The 24,725-nt window shown below is 41.1% G+C and overlaps 1 long non-coding RNA gene across 1 annotated transcript in view; it reads left to right on the top strand.

Annotated features, from left to right (window-relative positions):
* LOC115289896 overlaps positions 1-24,525 on the top strand; it is a 37,537-nt gene extending 13,012 nt beyond the window's left edge. Inside the window, exon 2 of the long non-coding RNA XR_003907858.1 lies at positions 24,171-24,525. This is a non-coding gene — a long non-coding RNA (uncharacterized LOC115289896). The remainder of the gene's footprint in view (positions 1-24,170) is intronic.
* Positions 24,526-24,725: the final 200 nt, after the last annotated feature.

Here is a 24,725-nt window from a genome sequence, read left to right as displayed (position 1 = left end):
AGCAACAAACTACCACTACCACGTGGTAGCTAATGCTTCCATCATGCATGCACAAATCTTGGCAGGAGGTCTTACTCCTTTGCAACCTAAGACCAGAATGCACTTTGCAAGAAAACAAAGCTACTAGGACAAATAGGTCTCATATTTTAAGAGCCAAAAGCTTTGTGTGTTTTTAATAGTCTTTAGGGTAAAAACAATTCAACAGCAACATGAAGAAAGGAAATGTTTCCAACATTTTCATGGCCCTCTGTTAAAGAAACTTGTCCCAGTCAAAACAGAAAATTCTGGTCTGGACCATCCCAAATTCATGAGTATCCTGGGACCTTACATGAATGAGCGATGGCTACAAATCTTTGTGCCTTTGACATACCAGGTTTGTTTTCATTTCAAAGGAGTTTGGGTAGTTTCTGCTCAGTGCTTTTACATTTGCAGCCTAAATACAGGAGCTTTTAGGACTATGACTCACACAGATCTTTACTTAGAAGAAGGTGGACTATATTTTTTCTTTTGGCAGCTCTTAAATTATTAGTCAAGTTACCATGTAATCTTTGAGTTTCACCAAGTGGCTTCAAGGATTAGATACTGAGAGCTGGGGGAAAGTGCTAGGATTACAAACTTTCACTGTGCTGCAATTTAAAGCCCATCTTTTCTTTCTCATACATCCAGGAACATATTTCTGCCATCTATATAGAGCACTTTCCTGAAGACAAGAAAAACTCCGCTAGCATAGGTGAGGGAGGAGTCCCCGGACATTTAGAAGGCAAAGCTCTTTCAGCAGGAGGGGTCCCACCAAAACTCATCACAATTCAGTTTTCATTTTAAAACTTGAGTGTTTGATATTGGTCTCTTTTAGTCAGCATAAATGTCTCCTCTTTCCCATTCCTAGGATGACCTCTGGTCTCCTCTATGGCAAGAGTATTCCTGACGCATAATTTTCTTTGAACACATTTGAAAAAGAATGCTTCTCACTCTCATCATTTATCCACTCTCAGACCAAAAGATGTCCTGGGAAGTTGGATTCTCCAAGTGCCTTTCCACCTGCCCCTAGTTCTCACCCCTCCAAAAATAAGACCTAAATCAATCATTATGAAAGGTGGAGCTGTGATGAAGCCCAGAGCCATTAAAGACAGACCAGAAAATCCTCACCTGTCCTAACTAGCCTCATCCTTTTAAATTGCCCAGAGGGATTGAAAGGTTGATAGCAGGCATTAAAAGAACAACAACAAACAAAAACCTTCCTTATAAATATATACTGACCATGAGATTAAACAGACACTGCTCTTAGGTCCTATGGTCTCTTCTGCCTTGTGGATTTTGTGAGAATTAACTGAGATAGTGAAATGAAATCTTGCCAATCATGGTGATGCAGCTCAAAATTCAAAAGATTAATATTATTACCAAGTATGAGGGTCTGGTCAAAACAAAATCTCTGTGCTGGTAGATTTGAAGAAAAAAGACATACACAAGTAAACATCCATCAGATCAAATATTATCACTTCTTGGGAACATTTCCTTAGTCCCTCAGGTGTTATTGAATCACCATCATCTGTATTTTCCCGATGAGCTCACACAGCACTCTGTGTATATCTTTGATAGCTCTGACTGGTGATTTTCTTGCTCCCCTGTTAGACTGAGAACTCCTTCCAGTGGGCAGGAAGCTCATTTGTCTCTATCCCTGGTGCCTGGGACCGTGCCTACTATATAACTGGCCTTCTACAAATACTCATGGGTCTAATTAAGTAGTTAGGTAATTAACCACTCAAATCAACATATGCTAAGGGCCAACTAGGTAGAGACAGTGATTTAGGATTCAAAGTAGGACTAAATAAATGTAAAATGTGTTAGTAAAATAGTGTTGGGATTGGAAGAAACACGGATGAAATCCATCCTTCCTTTCCACCCTCCTTCTTTCCTTCCTTCCTTTTCTCCCCTCCCCCTCCATCCATCCATCCATCCATCCATCCATCCATCCATCCAATAAGCATTTCACCTTACTATAGGCCAAGGAAATGCAGAAACCTGTAGGTTCAATTTCAGGTATGGATAAACCTTAGAGAATCATCCTAAATATAAATATAATTATAAAGCAATGAGCAGAGTGGTTAGTCTAGTTTGGTGTAGTAAGAAATTAGATTTTAGAAGCAGGCTAGTGTCAGATGGTGCTGAGCCTTGAAAGCTTGGGCAAGGAGGTTTTACTTTATTTCACAGGCAATAAGGGGCTAGTTTGTAGACAGATGGGTTGCGGAGAGCAAGGGTTAGAGGCGGAGAGACCTGTGAGGAGGCTGTTATAGAAATTCACACAAGGGAGGATGGCAATATCCTAGACTCATAGAATTATCCCCTAAAGTTTCTCTCCTGTCCTCATATAAGTTGTAGATGCTCCTGTGCAGGTATCAGGTCTATATTGGGACCTGGAGAAGAGAAAGAAGAACCTATGTGTATTAGAGCGAAGCATCTAACGCCTAACTCCTAAGTTAGGACCTGGAGAAGAGAAAGAGGAACCTATGGGTATTAGAGTGAAGCATCATCTAATTCAAGGCTTCACACTTGGAGGTAGCATCACTCAGGTGGTTAAGATGACTGGTAAATCTTGGAGGATCTTTGGGCTCTCCCCACTTTCAGATTTCCCCTATGCCAACCATGCACATCTTAGTTTGAAAAGACTTGTATGGGAAAACAACAGTGCTAAACAATTTATAATTACATCTGTATTTCTGATTGGAATTAGATTAGAAATACTCCCAAATGTAATTCATATATTTGCTTATTTGTTCATTGTCTACTAGGATGGTGAAGATGAATAAAACATAGACCTACTATATTCTTAAGTTTTCCTTGGAAGCTTTAAAAAAAAAAATAGAATTGATCCTTCCAGTATGCAGTTTTGTACCCAATTCAAAATTCCTCTACGACATTGGGAGGTCATTCAAGAAGCTTTGCAATATATTTTAAGAAAATCAAAATATCCCTTCCATTAGCAAATGGGTCAAGTAACAGAAATACCCCAAATGAAATGACAACCTTATCTTCCCAAACATTTTCCAAAAGTCTCTTGCATTTTGGGCCCAACAGCTAGCTGTCTGTGACCAGTTCTCCTATATCATTCCTCCATTCCTATTTTTACTTTAAACGCAAACTGTTTTTGCTGTTTCCCACAATAGTTTTAGCCTTTCTTGGTAATCTAATGCCCTAGCCAATTTCCTGAGGTAAAGATGTGTTTATATAAAAATTGCTATCAGAAAATCAGTTCAAAAGCAATGAGAGAAGTCAGTGTACATTTTAACTGACAACTACATAAATAGATGGAGTCACATTTCAGAGTCTTGAATTATTATATACATTGCCTGTTCCCTCTCTTGGACCCAATCATTGATTACATCCACACACACATTTATTCAACAAATGTATATTGAGTGCCTACTATGTGGTGGGCTCCATGCTAAGTAGTGAGGCTGCATGGAGGAGCCAAACTGCATATTGCCACATCTGCTGCTTGGTGACTTATGGTTTATCTGTTGATATATGGATACTTTCTGAACTGGATGACAAGCTCTGAGAAGGTAGAGACCATGTTTCATTCGTGCCCTGTATATCTCTACTTTTCCTAAACTGGGCCTGGTCTAGACAATGAAAATCAGAAATTTTCCTATTATGGTTATATCTCTTGCTTTGAATTCTCCAATATGACCATGCATACAGGAGTTGTCTCATCTAGGTTTTGACATGTCGGTTCAAGTTGGTTATTTATACATTCTGAACTTCAGTTTTCTCTTCTCAGAAATGGGCATAATTATATCTGTTCTCCTATTTGGTTATTTTGGAGCTTAAGTGAGACAATGGCATATGAAAGCCCTTTGTAAAGTCTTGATAGCAACATAAATGTAAGGAATTATTGTATTTACTCCTAAGATGGCTTTGAATTTCTCCTTAGTTGTTTCAGAAATGGTTTTAGCTTCTTAAATAAAGCAAAAATCTCTTGAGAGACAGGGCTGTATGTTGTCTAGGGCAATGCAGGGCCCGGCCTGTAACAAGGATGGCAAGACTGAGGGGCTAAATGCAGAGCCTTGGTTTCCTAACATTCAAGTCATATCTAGTGGGAAAATACATGCACATGGTGCTACCAACAAGAACATGAGTATATTAGGAGAATAAACCAAAGGAGCAATGGAAACAATCATGTGCATTGTCCAATAGGTTCCCCATTAAATACATGGGATAACTAAACACACGGAATGTGGCTAATACAACTTGAGGACTTGGATTTGTAGCTGTTTGCTTTCTTTTTCACGTTTATTTATTTATTTTGAGAGAAACAGAGCACAAGCAGGGGAGGGGCTCAAACTCATGAAACTGTGAGATTATGACCTGAGCTGAAATCAGGAGTCGGACGCCTAACCGACTGAGCCACCCAGGTGCCCCTTTAGCTATTTACTTTTAAGTAATTAAAAATTAAATAGCAACATGTGACTGATGACCATTTTGTTGGACAGCACGATTCCAGTCTCATTTTGTCATTGGTTATGCCATTAGCTGTCTGACTCCAGGAAAATCTGTTACCTTCTCTTAGCCTCAAGTTCTATCAGAGGAAAATATCTCCTAGGTACCTGTTTCAGGTAAAATGTCATGCAAATCAAAATACAAGAAAAACCATTAAGACACAGGAGCTAATCCTAACTCTGAAGAGATTTTTTTTTTTAATTTTTATGTTTTTTATTTATTTTTGAGAGACAGAGACAGTAGAAGCAGGGGAGGGTCAGAGAGAGAGGGAGACACAGAATCTGAAGCAGACTCCAGGCTCTGAGCTAGCTGTCAGCACAGAGCCCGACATGGGGCTCGAACCCGCAAAATGTTAGATCATGACCTGAGCCGGAGCTGGATGCAGGCACCACTCTCTGAACAGATTTAATACTAACACATACCAAAGGTGAATATGTAAATGCAAGGTCTTAGCCTCTCTGTGCTGCAGTTCCTTCTTCTATAAAGGGAAGATCATAAGGGATTTATCAGGATTAGATAATTGAATAAATAAAAGGTAAAAATAGCGCAGCTCATGATGCACGGCAATGATGAAACGTTAGCCATTTTTATGACCATCACTAACGAGCTGTGAAAAATGTCTGCCTCTGCCTCTCAGGGCTCCACTTTCTTTTTTTTTTTTTTGATGTGTGCCATCCCAAGTGCATAGGACTTTATGAAAATAAAATGAGACGACACATACAACCAATTTGAAATGCTAAAGGAATGGACAAGTATTAGTTTCATCTTATTTTTTAAATGCATGAATTTAGTAGAGCCTTAGGTTAAATCCACTCTCTTATTACTCACTCAACCTTTACAGACTGTCTACTATGTGCTAAGAACTAGTTTCTCTGCTGCAGTTTGTAGCAGAGAACAATGCCCTTGCCCTTTTGGGAGTTTACTTCTCTGTGTGTGTGTGCGTGTGCGTGTGTGTGCGCGCACACACATTCTTTCTGTAGTCTCCAGAAGTCAGGCTGCCTCAGTTTGAATTCCAAATCTTCCACTTACTAACTGTAACTTTAAGCAGGTTACCTAATTTCTTTAAGCCTCTGTTAGCTTATCTGTGAAAGGGAATAATAATGGGAATCTTTGAAAATTAAGTGGAATAACGTGTGTAAAGTGCTTAGCACAGTACCTGGCCCTCAGTAAGTGGTAAATGATAGTCATTAATGTTTCAATTATTCAAGAATAAAAAATTTCTCCCAAAGCACAATATTTGCTGAGTTGTGGGTAGCGCATGTGAGGCAACAGCTAAGAGGCCATAGGGAATCCTATTTCCTGTTTCTTGCACGTCTCTGGGACTTCCAAACTCCTGTCCATCTTGAAATCCCACAGCTACAATACTCAAAGGTTTCAGGGCTTGAGTGTTTTGCATTGTTCCAAAGAAGAGAAGTCCTCATCTATTCTGCCTCAGAGAATGGGTGTAACCTTAAGGGAGGGAGGGGACCTGGGAGAAACCGCTCGCACACTGGAAGGTGTGTGGGTGGGAGGGAGCAGCGGTGCTTGGGAGGGTATGGGGTAAAGATGGAGAAGTATTATCTTCGTGGGTTCCATGTTCAAAGCTGATTGATCCCTGTATTTCCCCGGTGTCTTCTGGGGCTGCTTCCTGCTAACCTCAGTCAATGCCCAGAAGATCTTCAGGGGAGGTAGAGGTAGTAGCCAGCTAGTTACTAAAATAATGGCCCTTGCCTCACTATACGGGCTGCTGATAACAGAACAGCAGTATCAACCATGAGGACCCCTTCTCTCTTCCACACTTGGCATAAAGAATCTCCTTTTGTGATGTTTTCCCTTCTAAGACTCCATTTTGAGGTTCATTTCAGGGGCTAGAGAAGGACACCCCTGCCTGAAAGATAACTCTGGACCCCTATTACTATTCTTGGGAGGGTTTGTGCGTATCCAGTTGTCACAATCCATGATGAATAAATAAAGATGTTTCCTGGGAACAACCCAGGCTAACTATGGGGTTGGGTGGCTCCCTGTAAGCCGTATTTCCAGAACTAAAAGGATCAAAAGCTGCTCAAACCTCTGGTCTGCGGCAGCGTCTAAAATGTCACCCTTGCTTCTTCCTGGAATGGAAGGCTTCTGACAGACAGGAATTCTGCCTGGGAATTGAGCTCTGAAATCCTGTTAGGGACTCGTACCTCAGAGTCCCACAGACAGGGAGATGTAGATATGGGGAGAGAACCAGAATATGGGGAGGGTCCAAGGAAGCAGTGGAAGGCTGCCCAGAGCAGGCACTCTGCAGTGGGTATGGGTCAGGCTATGGGGCCTTTTTATGGGGTGATAAGTTCTGTGGGTCAAATAAGGATAAATATGAAAAGATGAAAGTGAGAGAGAGAAATTCATCTCTAATACCATCACCTACACTATTTTGCTAAGGGAGCAACTAACTGACTTATTACATAAAGAACTGGTCAGGGTAACCCCATAATTCATGAAGTTTATTTTCCCTTTCTGGAAGTTGCAATTGTGAACTTCGGAGATTTGGCAACAGAAGGTAAGGGTGCTGCCAGAGGGAGGAAAGATCTAGTATAACCCGGTGTGGGCCATCATCTGCTCAGCCCTCACAGCAACCTCGCCTTGTATGGCATTGGAACAATGGTGTTCCTTTTATCGGATGGAGTCTTCCCTTAATGCCCTGTCAGCATCAAAATCCATGCACTCCATGAATGACTAGCATGGCTGCTCCACAGCTCCACGAAGTATTTAGACAGCAGTGCAAGAGTGACTCAAACCTTGTGACAGCACGGGACTCACTCAGTCTCTCTGCTGAAAGACTTCAGCTCTCTGTGGCTTAGCGCTTCTGGAAGTTCAGGGTCCGTTCTGAATGTCACAGGGCATACCCCTCCCCTCTGCTGGGATAATTTAGTAAATTAGCAACTGAGCAAAAATGGCTCCCTTTACATGTCTCCTCTTACCCATCCATAAAACAGTTGAGAGACCTGCAATTTCTCGGTGGACACTTGTGGTTAAACAAAGCATTTCACATATCTCTAGAAAAAAACGGGGCGGGGGGGGCAAATTTTCTTTTAAAGTTTCCCTAATTCAAGAAGAGGCTTTAACTTAAAGCCTTATGTTCTAAGGAGAATGCTCAGTTTCAACGTGGCAGAGCTCACACTGCGTCGAACCTGAAGATGTCACCCATGATAATCATGAACTGTGGTGACAATGAGAGGCGGAAGGTGAAGAATCGCCTCTTGGAGCAGGGGGGGTTGTTGAATGCGTGAGAAAGGGAAAGATGCATTTGATTGTGTTTACAAGATTCATTCACAGCACAGCAGGCAGTATTCACACTATAATATTCGCCCTAACACAGATAATTTGATTTTCAACCTGGTTATCATGCATTCAGACATAGCAATACACGAAAATATATGCTTTAGCAGTGCATTTTAAACAAGGTTGCACACTTTAAGTCGGAATACATTAGAGGTGAGTGTTGAAGTTCACAATTGGAGAAGTCCTAGAAATCTCCATTCAGTACATGGCATATGCTTTGAAATTACTCAGAAAAGATTTTACATTATGTTCCAGATGCTGACTACATATTTATATATCTATGTACATACAGCATGGAGTGAAAATGATAAACTTGCTTGCTTCCTATATTTGTCATGGTTTGAAGAGTCTTGCACTTTCCTTAGAATCCCAAAGTAAAATGGAACCCTAACTCCACCCACACACCTTGAATTTATTAACATTAGTACTGTCACTGAGCAGGAGATGACGCACTTCATGCAGTGCGTGAGGAAACACCAAGAGCCTTTAGGTGACTTCTTCAAGGTCACACAATTAACAAGTGAAGAATTGAGGTTAGACTCCATGTCTTCTGAATTTGTTTTTTCTGCCTATCATTAATATTGAATTAGATAAAATGTAGGGAACAGTCTATCTTTACCATCTAGTTGAAATCGGGTTTTTTTTCCCTATCACATTGGGCACATAGATGTACTTGCCATGGATGGCCTTGTCCACTGGGCTTCCACTCCACAGGCCTGAGAGCGAGGCAGCAAGTGTTAAAGATGAGTTAACTGCAAAGATCGCTCCCCTATTGCCTTCATTCCTCTTCCACCGATGATATTTGTCTATAAAGGATCTTTCGTGGCTATAGGGAAGCCACAGTGGAAAGCACTGGTCTCGGAAGACCATGGTCTTTTAATGCTATAGAGAGATCTTTTGAGACTTGGTCTGATTCCCAGAACAACACAGATTTAAAGTTCAGTAGATTGACTTGTCTTTCATCAATGATAAATCTCTGTCAAGTGTAGTTACTAAAGACTGATTTGAGACATGGGTCAAATACTCACACTTAACAAGCTAAAGACAATTGCTCCCTGATGGTAAAGGAGCAACTGGATACTTGGGACACATTAGGAGAGCAGGTGACCCCAGGCAGAAGAGGGTCACTAGAGGAAGGGAGAAGATAGGCTGGCGGCCCTCTCGCCTCTCCCTGCATCCCCTACCTTTGGTAGCTGTAAATGCGTCTTTGCTTTTACACCCTCTGCCATGCCCACATTCCCCTCACATCGTAAGTCACCAAATTATTTTTCTCACAGAGTTCGGATAGGACTGGAAACCGCCCAAGAGGCCAGGGTAGCCACGAAGTTTGTGACCCAAGGCCTGAGGAAGACCTAAGGGGACAAAACACTGAGGTCACCTGGGAAAGAGTCACCCAGAAACTGTGTTTGAATATTAGAAAAAGGCAGTTTAGAACTGCCTTGTGGTAAAAAATGTTTACAAATTAATTTTTTCTAAATTGTCCAGGAGGTAGATGAACAGGATTCATAATTGTTTTCAAGCCTGAGGCAGCCGTTGGGTTGCAGTAGCCTGGAACCCTATTTGTCCCGCCTCCAGCACTGCTAACAACGTGGTCCTTAGGAAGGCACTTAACCTCCTTGTGCATCAGATTCCTCATCTGTAGAACTGTGCTATCTCCCTTCTAGTGTGGTGAAGATTTAAGTTAGCTAATTAGGAAGGGTACTGACAATAGTGCCTGGCACATATTAAGGACTCAATAGAATGTTTGGGCCCATTTATTATTTTACCTTGAAAGCAGATTTTAGGTCTGCAGAAAGGTGGCAGTGATTCCTTTTTTACCACTCAATTATTCAGAAATTGCTTTAAGAACCAGGCTGTGGCATTTCTTCTGGCCCCATCCTCCAAAATCACCTGAGATTCTCCCAAATCATAATCCAGCTTCTGAGAATAGAGGGCACTCATGTACTGGGAAAAGTATGCCGCTTGCCTTGTGCCACACAATTAATTGTGCTTAATGACCATTTTTATTAGGAGGAGAGTGGTGACAATAAAATTAAAGGAGCACAGACCCAACATCACCTAGCCAAAAAGGAAAATGCAGATGCCACACACACACACACACACACACACACACACACACACACACACACACACAAATGCAGAGGCTAAAAGAAAATCTTTCCTCCTTCCTCTTTTCTTGAGCTTTCTCCATAAACCGAGCTCTACCCAGACAAAGGAGAGAACTGTTCTATGCAAAGTGATGGCCCCCACAGCTGCTTCCAACAGAATGCCCTCCTCTCTCTAGAGCTGGAACACCAGCCCAGCCAAAGTCACTGTCTGCTCCTGGAGAAGGTCTGCCTCAGCCCCAGCACCCAGGTCAGCAGTGGGTGCAGACTCACTTGGGCTTGTACTGTGCTCTCACAGCCCACCTCCCTTCCCCTGGTCCGGACAAACTTGGGCAGGCCCCAGGTTCGAAGCTTGCGCATCCCCACCAATGCGGAAAGCATCGACTTTGTGGCGGTTTAAGTGCGTTGCTGATGCTGTCCTCAAAGCCTGTGCCCCCACTTCATGCTCAGTGAAGCCGCTGGTGAATGTTGTGTCGGGAGCTACAGACGGATCAGTGGGGGTAGGCCCAGAGCGCAGCACATCTACTTAAACAGGTGTTTGATTCCGCGTTTCCCAGGTGGCCAGAAGGAACCCGATCATTTGGTGAAAGAGGAAGCCACGTGGGAGAGGAGGAGCTCCCCAGCACTGGCAAGGCGCACAGCCAGGCTCTTGGCTTCCATCCATCTGCTCACCAGACATGGTCTTAAAGCCAGAACATTTTCTCTTGGGGCTCGTACTTACTTTGAATTTTAATGGAGAGTTTGCACTCTTTTATTGCCAATGGTCTTGTGGTCTGGGGAGTTAATTAGGTCACCAGAACTAGTGGCGACTGAAGCCTGAAGTTGGGCATTTGCTTCATCAGCCCATGCTGATGCCATGAGAAGCTGAAGGAGCTGCCTCGTGACATGTTTCTCACCAGCGCTGTGTCCACCGTCACCCACAGAGAATGGGGCAAGGGTGCCTTCTGGTCACTGGAATGACAGACACCGTCAACAGCCAGCCAGGAAATCACAGAGACAAACAAAACAGCTGCTCCACAGAAGGCAGAAATCAAAGAAGCACCGAAGCCGCTTTTGGCAGCAAGATATACAAATGAGGTTTCAATACAATTAGGAGCAAAGGGGGCTAAAACCCCTGTCTACTGGAAGTTTCGGTGAAGTGAGCCCCCGTGCCTACACGGGATACGGTTCTCTTTCCAAGGTGGACCTGAGAAGCCCAAAAGACTTTAATTGGAAAACCTTAAGGGAAAACAGCAGAGTGGTGAGGGAGAAAGCACCCGAGTGTAGGGACTAAGGCAAGAAGTACCCCACAAAGACTTCTGAGACAACGCCGAGGAGAAAAGGCAAGCTGGGACCGCTCTCTGGCATCCTGCAGCCCGCAAACCCCCAAGGAGCCCCTGGAATAAACGTGGCACTCTAAAACGATCTGTAGGTAGGGTGGCAGAACCGTCTCCCGCAAGGCCCCTCCAAGGGTGCGTAGGAAATGGAGTGCATTTCTCATAACATAAATGAGAGAAAAGACTTGGAAGAGGGTAGTAAGGGGCTTATCATGGGGCCACCTGCCCCAGAACTGGCACTGTGACTTCTGGCTTTTTCTCCTTGGGTCCTGTGACCCAGCATACTGTGGGGAAGGCAGCTGTCAGCTTTCACATGGCACTCAATTCTGGCAAGGGAGCAAGTCCAGCGGAAGCCAAAGCCTTGTCACGATCCCATCAGCCCCACAAAAGCGGAGCCTCTGCTGACCAGTCACGGGTCACAGGAGTGTGGGAGCTCATCTGCCTCCCACATATGACTGCACAAATCATACTGCTTCCCTCTGGAAAGGCTGAGGAAACCTATTTATGCAATTTCTTGTGCAGAGTCCCTCTATCAAATAAGTGAGAGCTATCCCAAGGACGGAGGCTCATGTTTTCCTATTTATATCTATAATTCATATTCCAAATTACTTCAAAAATGATCAAAGAATAATAAAATCATGTAAATGCATGAATACACAGATTAGTGTGGTTAAATCAGAGCTTGTCAGTCGCTGCACTGTTAAAATTTAGGGTCGAGGGGCGCCTGGGGGGCTCAGTCGGTTGAGTGTCTGACTTCGGTTCAGGTCATGATCTCACAGTTTGTGGGTTTGAGCCCCGCATCGGGCTCCGTGCTGACAGCTAGCTCAGAGCCTGGAGCCTGTTTCTGATTCTGTGTCTCCCTCTCTCTCTCTGCCCCTCCCCTGCTCATGTTCTGTCTCTCAAAAATAAATAAATGTAAAAAAAAATTTAGGGTCGGATGGCTTATGACGGGGGGTATCCTGTGCATTGTAGATGTTTGGCAGCACCCTTGGCCTCTACTAGTCAGATGCCCCCAGTTGAGAATTACTTAAAGGTAGATAAATGATAGATTAGATAGATGATAAATAATTATATTATTAGAGAAATAAGGAGCCTAATGTTCTTAACAACTGAGCACTAACTTCAGCTTGCATAGGCTCTGAGGAGGGGAGCCAGGGTGGGCGCTGGGATGTAGCAGTCTTGGTGGTGTTGACATTTACTGAGTGCTTCTGGGAGGCCAGCACAGGGCCCAGGTTCAGTACAGTTTTATGCATGAAATCCTTTGTTATTATGATCTCTATTTGACCAGCAAGGAAAATGAGGCTTAGGGTGGTAACTAACTTTCCAAAAGATGGCCTGCTTCAAAGCACGACAGCCAGAATATGACCAGTTTGGTTGACTCTTAACTACTGTAACGGCACCATACAACGGGATAGCTAACCATGAGCCACATACAGCCATTGAACACTTGGAACACTGTGACAAGTCTAAAATGAGGTGTGCTGTGTGACCTATACTCCAGATTTCAGAGAAATGTTGAAATGATGCAGTCAGTATGTTGGGATAAACAAAATAAATTATTAAAATTAAGTTTATCTGATGTTTTTTTAATTTTTAAAAAATGTGGCTACTAGAAATTTTTGATATGCCCGTGTGGCTTGCAATAAATTTCTGTTGGAAAGTGTCATGCTAGATAACACTGTCTCTCCTAGCATCAGTTTTAAGAAAGGCCAAAAAGGAAAATAATGTGCTTGGGCCAAGAGAAAGATACCAACAGCAAGGAAAACAATATAATCATCTTTTGTTATCAAACCAAAAAAATAAATACAAGTAAAATCAGAGAAATCTTTTTTGAAATAAAGTTATCAATAAAGTTGGTAAAGGGCCAAATTAAAAACAAGATAGCTTCAAAATATATTTAAATTCATCTGTCAGCCAGTTACTCTCTTCATTGATATTAAATGCTGATTATTTGGCCCCAGACTCAGCCCCTGGTGGGCCTGCTGCTGGGTCAGCTTACATCAGCTTCCTGATCATTCCACTAGCAGTGATGACCACCCATGCCTGATTTCTGTGCATTTTACCTGGTCTAAGGCAGAGGATAAGTTTTCATCATCTTATAGTTCTAGTCACTGGCTTTTCCTGAAAACTCCACCTACATTTTTTTTTTAATCTTACACAGACTTGTCATTCAGAATGAGTCTCTGGGTGCGGTTCAAACCCTATGGTCCCTTGTACCTTTGTCTGGAGATACCTTCCTCTTTCACAGTCCATACTCTTCTCTAAGCCAGGCCACATGTTTGGTAGGAAAGCTGACGGATGGAGGGACTTGAATCTGCTTCCATGTGATCACAGACTGAATATGCAAAGTGGACTTGATAATAGTACCAGCCTCATGGAGATGTAAGGATGAACAAACTAACCTAAGTAAACCCCTGGAAAACTGCCTGCAGCATGGCATGCTAGGTGCTTTGTGCACGTTAGTCACTGGTATTTTCAGTTGTCTTTGGATTAAAATGGGGCCAAAGGTACATGAAGATATTCCTGTTCCCTGTCGACCCATGTACCCACGCCTGTCCTGCCTTTAAACCATTGGGCAGATGACCTGCAACACCCGAGCCTGAGGGCAGACAGCAGGCAGTGCAGCCGAGGACGGATCAGACAAGCGGAGAGCAGCTCCTACCACATTGTTATTAGAGCTTGATGAACATCTCTGATCATCACACAGTTTAAAATTATGGGATTCAGGGCCAAAGCCCGGGATTTGTTTCAAATCGGTAAATCCCCAGAAGAGGAAGTCTCTAAATCAGATGCCAGCAGAGCACACCCAGAAGGCACATGCACAGGCTGCAAAGGGCTTTGTCTGCAGGTCCGCGGGGACTGTGCTCCATTCCAGCATGGGGCTGGGAGGTTGCAGGATAGAACAAAAGCAGGTGGCAGGCTGGAGTGGGAGGAATGGAGAACCACCTCCCACTCCAGTCAATAACTGGAGATGGATGATGGTACCCGCTGCATAACCTCACTCTGCAACTTTTATGGGAAAGTATGACAAACGACACCAGTGAAAGGTACAAGAGAGTGATTAAAACCAGCCCTTGGGCAAGCAGAGATAACTGTCCTGGGGCTTGAGTCTCCTTGAGTCACCCCATTCCCACCCCCACCCCCAACCACTGCCTTGCATTTTCCAGAACTTTCTTTCATCTCGTCACGTCCTTCCCCTCTCCCTCTACTGCTCCCCTTACACAAACTTGTTCTTTGGCATCATTTTATCCAGTAGACTCTGTGTGGATCAACTTGGAATGAAAGTATGCATTCATTCAATGCGTCAAAATGCTCATCGGCTTGCTGTCTAAACAGGAATTTTGGCGTACATTTACCGAAAGAACATTCCCCAAAATCCTTACAAAGAACCTTTCCTGTTGAGGGAAATCACCAAGTCTCCTATTAAAAACAGATTCTCAGACCTCAAAGGAGATTTATTGAATCTGAATTTTCCAGGGAGACGGTGGCCTCTGGAGAGATGCAAGCAATCCTATCCTCAGAGAAGCCCAGAGAAATGGCTGAGCTTTGTCCTGCTACTTCCTTTGCAGGCCTGGGGTGGAAAAAGTCAGCTCTCCTCCTCTGATCTTTAAGTTCTTCCTCCTATTTGTCTGAATGCTTCTGTTAAACTAAGACTCAAGTGGTGACCCATTAAAGGGACAAAACCCATCAAAGGCAAAATCAAAGACCCTCAGACATGCTGATGTCCCATTGTAATTGAACTGGACCAGATGGCAGTAACCACTGCCAGAGGGCTGTGCCCTGGAAGAAGCCAGGATGTAGTGACAAATGTTTGGAGGCACCACCGATAGTGGCCAGGAAATGAATTATGCTCAGGAATGGTGGTCCTCAACTTGGGCTGTAATCTTCCCTGCAGTGTTTAGAGCTGTGGGAAAATGTCACCCTACCTGCTGGGAAAGATGAGTTTCTAGTTCTGTCCAACATACTCCTGTTTTCAAGCATGTCCTGACCAGCTTCCTGGAGCAAGAAAAACATGGAAATGTGCTGCATGTAAGCACCTTGAGAAAACGTGCCTGGGAACCTAGGCCTAAAATAACAAATGATTTGATTCCACATCTATTTGCGGCTTGTCAGAAATCAAGTCCACCCTCCCCCTTTACCCAGGGTAAAAGGAGATATAGGCTACCCTTAAAAACCCACTTCTTTGTCCAGTTGGTGAGCCTGGGGAAACCATTGCTGAACTTGGGAGTCCTCATTGGGCATCATGTTTATTGTTTCCTGCACCAACTTGGCAGATGATGCTTTAAAAAAGCCATAGCTAGGTGTATCATGCAGTTTGTTAATGCTGGCCCTTAACCATAAACAACATTGTGACTCCTAATGACTCTATCTTCCCTGTCCCCAACATTTCCACATGCTTTATATGCTGTATTAAACCTAGTACAGTTATTATTAATGTATCAATGTGTGCTCAGTAAATAAATGCATGTGGGGAGAGGCAGGAGGAACCAGTGAGCACTCTCAGGGTGGCCTGTGGGAAATGATGGGACAATTAAGGCATTATTAAGGATCTATGTATAGGATTCTCCGTAGGCCCCCACGACAGCCACAGTCAGCAACACCTGTGCAAGATAGCATGGAGAATAATGGAAAGGTAATATTTCTGAACCTTACAAGGCAGGCCAAACTCATTTACTATGACAGCTGTCATTAATATAAACGTGTATTGCACTGCCATGGGAGGGGGGTAATATTAAGTGCTGGAGAGGCAGGATCACCTGGAACACTGAACAATAGCAGTACGTGGGCCCTGACCCCACTCTTTGCACAAAGGGACAGCCATGACATGTACTAGACTAAGGGTCACGAATGATCCCCTAAAGAAATCCAAAGAAGAAAAGCTCCCAGGTAAAAGAATTAGCTTCGTGTTACCTGTCTATTTTATGACCTTTTCCCTTTCTTTCCTTTTTTTTTTAACTGTCCTTCAAGGGGGCTGAAAAGCAATTTTCATGCTATGGCTCTAAATATCAGTTTATCCCTCTGACAGGGTTCTGAGCATGCCCAGTAGGGATGATTTAACACCACGCTGATGACTTGCAACAGAAGATCGTCATGTGAAAAGGTAGTCTGCCACAGCTAATGGGCTCTTGTTTCAAAGGGATGCTGTGTGTACATTACCAGCGTATGGGGAAGGTGCAGAAAGGCCCAGGCAGCCATTAGGAATGGAGTGTTGTTGATGATGAAAAGGCACTTTACCGGTGAGGGAATGGTGGGAGAGAGAAGGCTTATCTGTCTTTTTGATTAGAAATGCATGCTTCCTTTCATCATCTGAGCTGAAAAATTGGCTTCTGCTCTTGGTTTATGAAACCATTTTTCTTTTTCCTTTCTTTCCAGGTTTGCAAACTGCTTAATAAATTAGTTACTGTGAGGTACATGGGTGCCACAATAACCTTAGAGGCTTTTCCCAAATGCATCCTTAATATTTTATAAGTATTTAAATAGATTTATTCAATTTGAGCTGGCTGATTTATTCAAGCTAGCATTCTGGCGCAAAGAGGGGGTTCTATGCAGATTAAAGCTCATCAAAAAAAATTTAAGATTTGCTTATGAAGGCTTTTTTTAGGAATTAGAGCAAAACTTTGGATACAGCTAATTGAGCAAATGGTAAAGAAACCATCAGAGGCATAGACGTTTAAAATGGAAGCTTCAGGCCTATGGTTACATAGGATGTTCTGAACTGTTCATTCATTCATTCATTCATTCATTCAACCAGCATGATGGAGACTGTTGGGAACTGGGCTAGGCACTGGTGCCTTTCTGTCATTCTGTTAAATCCAGCTTTAAAAGATTATAGGACCAAAAGTTGCATCTATGTAGCTCTCAGACCAAGGAAGACAACAAAAGTCAGGTCATCTTATGTGTTATTCTGAGCAGCGAATGAAAGGGTAATCCCCCTGTCTGACAGGAAGAACCAAGATTTTTGGCTTTAAAGGGTGGTTCTTATCTCCAGCAAAAAGTGACTTGAGTCTCCTAGGAGTTCTGTGCTGTGACTCCCTGGTCAGCAGGTGTGGGGAGGCTAGCCCCCACCCCGTCATGCCTTGGGTCCCCATTAGACCCTATGCTGGAACTTCAATGCTTCCAAAGACCCCTCTGAGCCCCCTGATCACTGATCACTCAAAGATTGCTGATAGTCCAAACAGTCTGTGAAAAGCTAAATTCTCTTCTACCAGATAAAAAAGCAGACTTGGAGATTTATATCAGGTCACAAAAGCTTCAGAGAAAGTAGTCAGAATTAAAGAGAACATAAATCATCTTTTCAAAATATATTTTTCTTACTTACCAGATTTCTACACAGAATATTCGTCAAGTATTAAATCTAAATAGTCAGACATCCAATCCCAAAGAGGATGCAATATGTTAGAAAGTACACAATGATCAGTTTCAAGCGGCATAACGGATAATGCCCTAGTGATACTTTAGAGACGAGATGAACAATTAAGGTGATTATCCATACCAAAAACTATTTTATAGAAATGTGCTACAAAGAAAAGAATTACATCAGGGTCTAAATGATCAGAAAGCAGCAGCCACATGGGCAATCTTTGGGAGGCCTTACCTTTTCTTTTCTCCACTATTATCTGTTTGACTAAGAGAGCTGAAAATTATACCATTTGTGTTAGAATCAAATGCAAATGGAATAATTGTCCCTTCTCTAATCAAAACACATTTGTGGATTGAAATACCACATGGGGCAATTTTCAGTTAATCATGGATGTTAATAAATATGACTCTAAGCTCATAAACAAACATTACTTTGGCTAATATAATATAGGAAATTATTGTTAAGCTTGATCAGACCTGTAACAAAAACTGAACTTTGCAGAAAGTCAGCCAATTAACCATCTCAAAATAGAGATGCGAACCAGCAGTAATGAAAGATTAGATTTAGCTAATATGCTCAGACAAATCATGCATTAGCACTAGGAAATATTTAAAGCCGCCTTTGCTGAAAATGGAAAATATTAAGTAGTGTCAGAGTATTAGCTTCTTTAAAGAGTAAAAACCAATGCTTAGTGATCAGAGATTTAAAAACTAGAAAATCAGGTTTACCAAAATCAAAGTTACCCAGAACCTGAATTATATCAAAGCCTCTAACAACAAATGGTGTTTTCAAATGAAATAGAAATATTTAGTACTCATCCTATTTCCATCACTGAGCTTATAAGGCAGTGTGAGACTCCTTCCTTTAGCCTTTCCTAAGTGTAAAATATACATTTATCTTGGTGACAAAATATCTAAGTGGCTATAAAAGTACTCCAGTCATCTGGAAGACCGGTGCTCGACTCGGACCTATAGAGGCACTAACCAAGGAAAAGCTGATGACATGACTTCCAGTCTCCTGCCATGCACTTCAAATAAAAACACTAAACTTAACCACAGACTTGATACCTTTGCCAGAACCCAAATGCCTTCTTTCTAGATTTACTCATTTCAAAATTACTGTATGTTTCTCCAAGCTGAGCTTTTCTCATTTGCGGCAGTGGGAAAGCCTCCACGTGCTCCCAGGGTATTTGAAAACGTCTGCGGTTGGGTCATCACTCATATATGAGACACTGCCTTGAAGAGAAAGCAGTGTGAGAATTTTCCCCCCGTTTTATCAAGGAAAAATTAACATGCATCACTGTATAAATTGAAGGCATACAGCACAGTGGGTTGATTTACATATATTGTGAAATGATGGTCCTGGTGGGTTCAGCTAACATCCATCTTCTCATATAGGCACAATAAAAAGAGAAGAAAGAGGAAAATAAAAACATTTTCTCTTTGTGATGAGAACTCTTAGGACCCACACTCTTAATGAGTTCCTGTGTATTACACAGCAGTATCATCACTGTAGTCATCATGCTGTCATTATGTCCCTAGGACTTATTTATCTTATAGCTGGAAGTTTGTACATTTTGACCACCTTCCTCCAGTTCCCCCTCCCTTTACCCCCACCCCTGGTAACCACAAGTCTGTCTTTTTTCTATGAGTTTGTTTGTTTTTGTTCTAGATTCCACATGTAAGTGAATTGTACACTATTTGTCTCTCTTTATAATACTTATTTTACTTAGCAATTGCCTTTAGGATCCATCCATGTTGTCACAAATAGTAGGATTTGCTCATTTTTTATGGCCGAATAATATTCCATTATTTATATGCATGTGTATGCATGTATATATACCACAATTTATTTATCTGTTCATCCATTAATGGTCATTTGGGTTGTGTCCATGTCTTGGCTATGGAAGTACAGGTATCTTTTTGGGTTTGTGTTTTCATTTCCTTTGGATACATTCCCAAACGTGGAATTGTGATATCATATGGTAATTCTCTTTTTAATTTTTTTTGAGGATCCTCCATATGGCTTTCCATGATGGCTGCACCAGTTCATAATCATAACAACAGTGCACAGAGTTCTCTTCTCCACATCCTTGCCAGCATTTCTTATCTCTTGTCTTTTTGATGATGACCATGCTCATGGGTGTAAAGTGATATCTTACTATGGTTTTAGTATGCATTTCCCTAATGACTAGTGATGCTATGCTGAACACTTTTTCATGTGCCTGTTAGCTTTTTCTGTATCTTATTTAGGACAATGTCTATTTAGGTCTTTGCCCATTTTTATTTTTATTTTTTATTTTGTTAAGTTTATTTATTTATTTTGAAAGAGACGGAAACAGCATAAATGGGGAAAGGGCAGAGAGACACAGAGAGGGAGAGTCCAAGCAGGCTTCATACTGTCAGCACAGAGCCCCAGGTGGGGGGCTCCGACTCATGAACTGAACCACGAGATCATAACCTGAGCTGAAACCAAGAGTTGGATCCTTAACCAACTGAGCCACCCAGGTACCCCTGCCTGTTTTTAAAATTGGGATATTTAGTTTTTTAGCTATTGAATTGTAGGAATTATTTATATGTTTTGGATATTAACTTATCAGATATTTGGCTTGCAAATATTTTTTCCATTCTGTAGGTTGTTTTTTCATTTTGTTGATGATTTCTTTTGCTGCGCAGAAGCTTTTTAGCTTGACGTGGTCCCACTTATTATTTATCTTGTTTCTTGTGCTGTATGTGTCATATCCCAAAATCATTACCAAGGCTCCTGTCAAGGAGTATAATGCTGTGTTCTTTCATCTAGGAGTTTTATGGTTTCAAGCCTTACATTTAGGTCTTTAATCCACTTTGAGTTAATTATTTTTGAGTGGTGTAAGATAGAAGCCCCATTTCATTCTTTTACATATGAACATTGAATTTTCCCAACACCCTTTATTAAAGTGATTGTCTTTTCTCATTGAGTATTCTTGACTCCCTTGTTAAATATTAGTTAGCGGGGCACCTGAGTGGCTCAGTCCGTTAAGTGTCCAGCTTCTGGCTCCCACTCAGGTCATCATCTCACAGTTCGTGGATTCAAGTCCCATTTTGGGCTCTGTGCTGACAGCTAGCTCAGAGCCTGGAGCCTGCTTCGGATTCTGTGTCTCCCTCTCTCTCTGGCCCTCCCCTGCTCGCGCTGTCTCTGTCTCCCAAAAATAAAACCATAAAAAAATATTTTTAAAAATATTAGTTGGCTATATATGGATGGATTTATTTCTAGTATCTCAAGTCCATTCTATTGATCTATTTGTCTGTTTTTATGCCAGTACCATACTGTATTGATGACTGTAGTTTTATAATATAGCTTGAAATCAGGGAATGTGATGCTTCTTGCTTTGTTCTTCTTTCATGAGATTTCTTTGACTTTCTGGGGTCTTCATGGTTTCATATAAATTTTAGGACTATTTTGTATACTTTTATAAAAAATGCATTAGATGCATTGATGGGGTTGAATCTATTGATGGCTTTTGGTAGTATTGTCATTTTAACAATACTAATTCTTCCAATCCATGAATATGAGATACTTTCCCATTTATTTGTGCCTTGTTTCTTTTATCAGTGTCTTGTAGTTTTCAGAGTAGGGATCTTTCCCTTCCTTTTTTATTTCTAAGTATTTTATGATTTTGATGTTATTATAAATGGGATCAATTTCTTTTTTTTTCCAGAAAATTCATTGTTAGTATATAGAAACACTACTGATTTTTGTATGTTAATTTTATATTCTGAAACTTTACTAAATTCATTGTTTTTTTGTTGACTCTTTAGAACTCTTTGCATGTAAAGTTATATACTGTGCAAAGATAAGTAATTTTACTTCTTACTTTCCATACTGATACCTTTTATTTCTTTTGCTTGCCTGATTGCCCTAGCTAGGACTTCCAGTACTGTGTGGAATAGGAGTGATAAGAGTGGGCATCCTTGTCTTGTTTCTGATCTTAGAGGAAAAACTTTCAACCTTTCACCACTGAGTATGATAGTAGCTGTCAGCTCATCATATGGGTCCTGCATTATGTTCAGATGTGTTCTTTCTTTGCCTAATTTGTTAAAAGTTTTTATTATGAATAGATGCTGAATTTTGTCAGATGCTTTTTCTGACATCTATTGAGATGATATGATTCCTTTTTTAATTTTTTAATGTTTATCTATCTATCTATCTATCTATCTATCTATCTATCTATCTATTTATGAGACAGAGAGAGAGAGAGAGCCAGTGGGGGAGGTAGAGAGGCAAACAGAGGATCTGAGCTGGATTCAAGCTGGGCTTGAACTCACAAACTGTGAGATCATAACCTGAACTGAAGTTGGACACTCCACTGACTGAGCCAACCAGGCACCCATCTTTTCTTTTGTTCTATTAATGTCATGTATCACATTGATTGATTTAAATATATTGAACCATGCTTGCATCCCAGAGATAAATCCCACTTGATCATGGTGAATGACTCTTTTAATATGCTGCTAAATTCACTTTGCTAGTATTTTGTTAATAATGTTTGCACCTAGGGGCACCTGGGTGGCTCAGTTGGTTAAGCATCAGACTTTGGTTCAAGTCATGATCTTGAGATTCATGAATTTAAGCCCTACCTCAGGCTCTGTGCTGACAGCTCTGAGCCTGGAGGCTGATTAAGATTCTATATCTCCCTCTCTCTGCCCCACCCCAGCTCATTTGTGCTCGCTCTCAAAAATAAATAAGTATTTTTAAAAAGTTAAATATTAAAAAATGCTTATACCTATATTCATTAGGGATATTGGCCTATAGTTATCTTTTCTAGTAGTGTTATTTCTGATTTTGGTATCAGAATAATTCTGACCTCATAAAATGAGTCTGAGAATGTTGCCTTTAGTGAAAGGGAATATTGACATATAAACTTTAGGAAGAAATTGCAATATTTTATCTCTTAAAAATTTTTTAAATCTCTAGGTCAATTTGCAGATCAATCTGTACATATCTGGGCAACTAAGTGAAGTACAAGCGTAAGATCATACTCTAAAGCATATAAGAAATGCAAGGTTCCATCTGAACGATTCCAATAATAAAGGCAAAAATCAACACTACCTTTCAATTATTTAGGTTAACTGCCACTCTTCTCCATTTGTACTAAAAATGTAGACTTAAGTCTAGAAAAGGAAAAGAAACCTGAGTGACAAGACAGTGAGTTCCTCTAAGGGGGCCAGTTTCAATATGTACTTTCTACAATCTACCTTCTACTTTTTAAAAATCTCCAATATTGTCAAATAAGGCAGTCAGTACATATGGCTAGTGAGTAGTAATTGTGTCTACTTACCAAACATCTTGTAATTATCAGTCTTTTTATTTAGGTTGATTTAACTTATTAAACTTTTGCAACAATCCTTTAAAGTAGGTACTATTTTTAATCCTCATTTTTTAGATGAGAAACTGCAGCTTAGAGAGGATGAGACACCTATCCTGGTTAATGGTATAGTTGGGATTTGAACCCAGGCAGACTTCAGAACTGCTGGTGAGGATTAATGAAAGCATAACCTTTCAAGCATATGCCATCAGTATTCTGAATTGCTTACATTAAAATATTCTGTGCAAACTCAAATAGTAAAATATGCCCATTCTACATGGTGTACAATAAAATAAGCATCCCTATTAAAAAATAGAATTTCTATATTTTAGCTTCAGGTTAACTGCTTATTGCTCTATTTTCTCCATTATCAAGGAAATAGACTAAAAGAAATATTTATTGTGCTGTGGGTCTTTGACTGAATCCACTCACCCTTCTTCCTTACTGAAAACCAGACTAAACATTTCTGAATGTCTGCATTTTAAGATTTCTAACAGTATTGAATAAACTATACCTGGAGTACTCTAACAGGTTCCCCACATTGTCAGCAGGCCTCACCTTCAAATGATTTGATTGTACCCGTGCAGTGATGGTCTGACCCTTTCTGGGTCCAACCATCCTTGGATCTTTCTGACCATGTAAAGTACTGACTATTTTGAAAATCACTATTGGAAGACAGATCATCAAGAAAGCAATGAACTTTCAAGACATAATATCTTAAAGAAACCTATAAATGAAATAGGTCAAGGATGAGGCACATAAGTGGCTAGGGGGAAAAAATCTACATTTAGTTTATACAACTTCAACTCCCTGTCTGTTCAGATTCCATATAAGGAACAGTAACTTTTCAAGCAAGCAGGCCTGGACATATTTTTTGGCCTTATAATTCTCACAGTTCTAGACATTCCAAGGTAGAGGGTCATTCAAACAGAGTTGTAATTTCTTGTGTATATTTATTTCCAAAGTATCTTATGCATAGTTTCCCAGTGAAATCATAGATGGGGGCTAGGGGAATACTAGCTGCACTATTTTTCAAGCATTTCTAGAAGAAGCAGTCAAAAAGAACTGTTCTTGGCCTTCTTAAGCAAAAGGGCCAGACTTGAGCTGGAATGCTACAGCAAAAGCTTCCCACCCTGTCCAGTTCACTTGAACTACAGCTTTTGACTTGAAGGTGATGTAAGAAGAGAAGAGGGAGGAAAGACATTCATGAGATTTAAAGGATAAATTTCCCTCTGGTCACTTAGGAGAATGACACGCATAACACACATGTCAGACTGGCGGGGCAGATGTAACAGAGTCCAGCAAGAATATTCTGAAAGGCCAACCGTCAACATTCAAGTGTCTCCTCCACATCCCGACCGCTCACCAGCAGAGCATCTGAGAGCATACTACTTACGGCCGTAGTTCTTCGATTGCCTCATCAGTGAAAGAGATTCGACAGACCAAGATGGCGGCATGGTCTTCTTAGATCTCGTCACCACTGAAAATTAGAAGTTAAGTTTTTAGTAGTTGTTTCACTGTACTTAAAATAATCAAATGGTGTAATTTTTACATCTCTAGGCAGGACACCTAATAAAATGAGGAAGTTTTGAAAATCTGCACAGATCCAGGAATGATCATTATTAACTCCCAGACAATAAGAATAGGTTAGTAAGAAGAATAAATTATTTAAGGAAAATGTGGTTTACTCTCTATTCATTCAACAAATATTTATTGTTATCCATTCATTTAGCCCTTATTGAGCAGACAATTCCTTTTCTATAAATTTTTATTTATTTTTGAGAGAGAGTGAGCAAGTA

This window comes from Suricata suricatta, chromosome 4 (assembly GCF_006229205.1).
Source record: "Suricata suricatta isolate VVHF042 chromosome 4, meerkat_22Aug2017_6uvM2_HiC, whole genome shotgun sequence".
NCBI classification, from domain to species: Eukaryota; Metazoa; Chordata; class Mammalia; order Carnivora; family Herpestidae; genus Suricata; species Suricata suricatta.
The sequence above is the reverse complement of the archived record's forward strand: the minus strand, read 5'-3'. Positions and strand labels throughout refer to the sequence as shown.